Below are 2,782 nucleotides of genomic sequence, written 5' to 3'. Positions count from 1 at the left end.
ACCTACAGAAGACCCACACTATCACCTCCAATGCTTTCTTGCCCTATGTGATACATTCAAGATGAATGGAGTGTCTGATCAGGCAATAAGACTCAGAGCATTCCCATTCTCCCTCTAGGACAAAGCAAGGAAGTGGTTACTTTCTCAACCAGTTGGAACATTCACTACTTGGGAGAATCTCTCTCAAGCTTTTCTAGCAAGGTATTTTCCACCTGCAAAGACTGTAAAACTAAGGCTTGAGCTCAACACCTTCAGACAAAAGGAGGGAGAATCACTCTATGATGCATGGGAAAGATATAAAGACCTACAAAGAGAATGTCTACACCATGGTATAGAAGATTGGCTATTAGTGCAAAACTTCTATAATGGGTTACTACCCTCTACAAGGACCACAGTTGATTCAGCTGCAGAAGGTGATCTAATGGAGAAAACAATGCCACAAGCACTTGAACTTCTAGAAAGGGTGGCATACCATAACTATGAGTGGTCAAATGAAAGAGGAAATGCAAGGAAAACTGCAGGGGTACTAGAAGTAGACGCCCTAAGCATGATAATTGCTCAATTTGATCAGCTCACAAGGAAACTCGAGAAAATGCAAGCCAACATAGTTAGTACAAACAATCAACATGAAGACAGCTATGGAGGAGGATACATGAGTTCAGAATACAGCAATTTCAATGAACCCTCCTCATAACAGATGAACTATGAAAATAACGGAGGAAACTTCAACCAGAGGCAGTCAAACAACCCATATTAAAATACTTACAATTCTGGATGGAGGAACCACCCAAATTTCTCATGGTCTAATTAGTAGAACCATCCAATAAACAAGTAACATGGGTACAAACCACCAGCACCCCCTGGATTTCAGAACATAAGTCAAAAACTACCTCTTTAGCACCAACAACCTGAACCGAAAATGGCTATGGAAACCATGATGGAAGGGTTCCTAGCAGCTCAACAACAACAAACTGAATTGATTAAATAGTTGCCTTCCAGAGTGGACCAACTTGCTACTCACAACAAGATGCTAGAGAATCAGATCGCTCAGCAAGCAAGCTCTTCAAGTAAGGCTGCTGGCAAACTGCCTAGCCAACCAGAAATGAACCCAAGGGAACATTGTAAGGCAGTTACACTGAGGAGTGGGAGAACTCTAGTACAACCAGAGGTAGAACCAACAGAGGAAACCATAGAAAAATCTAAAGACCAAGCAGAGAAAAAGGAGGAAGAAGCTAAGAAAGATTAGGAAAAGGAAGCAAGGAAGATAAAGAAATTACTAGAACTATACCAGCCTCCCCTATCTTTTCCTTAGAGATTTCAGAAAGCCAAATTGGACAAGCAGTTTGGGAAGTTTTTGGAAGTCTTACAAAAGCTTTACATCAACATCCCCTTCACTGAAGCACTTTCTCAGATGCCAACCTATGCCAAATTTCTTAAGGAAATTCTGTCAAAGAAAAGGAAGCTAGAAGACTATGGAACAATAGCTCTAACAGAGGAATGTAGTGCCATACTGCAAAACAAATTACCTTCAAAGTTGAAAGATCCAGGAAGCTTCTCCATACCTTGCCTTATTGGTGATAAGAAAATAGACAAGGCTCTCTGTGATCTTGGGCAAGCATCAGTTTAATGCCTCTATCAATATGCAAAAAGCTGGAGATCGGGGAACTGAAACCCACAACAATCTCATTGCAATTGGCTGATAGATCTATTAAATATCTTGTAGGAATACTGGAGAACATTCCGATCAAAGTGGGCAAATTCTTCATTCCAGTGGATTTTGTTGTCCATGAGATGGAAGAAGATGTTAAAATTCTTATCATCTTGGGAAGACCATTCTTGGCAACTGTCGAAGCTATCATAGATGTCAAAAATGGGCGACTAACTCTCAAAGTAGGAGAAGAAGAAGTGGAGTTCAACTTGTTTGACACAATAAAACACAAATTTGAACCTAATGAATGCTTTAAAGTCGACACAATTGATGAACATGTTGAAAAGGAATTTCATGAGACACATCCTAAAGATCCTCTTGAAGCATGTATTATGCACAACCACATGGTGGATGATGAACATACAGAAATAGCAGTCTGTGCACAACAGTTAGCAGCTCATCCACCCCTACCATTAGCTAACGCTTCCGAGATGGAGCATTTGAACGAGGAACAAATCGAAGGTAAGCTCCAGGAAAATGCCAAACATATAGAGCTTAAACCTCTCCCTTCCTTGCTAAGGTATGCATTTCTGGACTCAAATTCTAAATATCCTATTATAATCAATGCTAGCCTGTCTAAATTAGAAGAGGAAAAATTGCTAAAAGAACTTAGGATCTATAGCTAAGCCATAGGTGTAAGATAGAAGACCTAAAGGGAATCAACCCTTTGATTTGCATGCATAGGATACCCATGGAAGAAAACAGTAAACCCACAATCGAACACCAAAGAAGACTTTACCCAAACATGAAAGAAGTAGTCAAGAAAGAAATTTTAAAACTATTAGATGTAGGTATCATATACCCAATCTCTGATAGTAAATGGGTTAGTCCAGTATATGTAGTTCCTAAGAAAGGTGGGACAACTGTTATCCAAAATGCAAGTAATGAACTTATCCCTACTAAGGTAGTCACTGGTTAGCGAATTGCATAGACTATAGAAAATTGAACAGTGCTACTAGAAAATACCATTTTCCTCTCCCCTTCATTGAGCAAATGTTAGAAAGATTGGTAAAACACTCCTGTTTTTGTTATCTAGATGGGTATTCAGGATTCTTTCAAATTCCTATTCACCCA

General features: G+C 39.5%; 1 non-coding gene across 1 annotated transcript; it reads right to left on the bottom strand.

Moving 5' to 3' along the window:
- Positions 1 to 226: 226 nt before the first annotated feature.
- Positions 227 to 333, bottom strand: LOC131170946 (small nucleolar RNA R71). Its single transcript, XR_009141709.1, has one exon. It is a non-coding gene; the product is annotated as a small nucleolar RNA R71 (small nucleolar RNA).
- Positions 334 to 2,782: the final 2,449 nt, after the last annotated feature.

The sequence above is a fragment of the Hevea brasiliensis genome, chromosome 11 (genome assembly GCF_030052815.1).
Source record: "Hevea brasiliensis isolate MT/VB/25A 57/8 chromosome 11, ASM3005281v1, whole genome shotgun sequence".
NCBI classification, from domain to species: Eukaryota; Viridiplantae; Streptophyta; class Magnoliopsida; order Malpighiales; family Euphorbiaceae; genus Hevea; species Hevea brasiliensis.
This window is presented reverse-complemented; position numbering and strand designations above follow the sequence as displayed.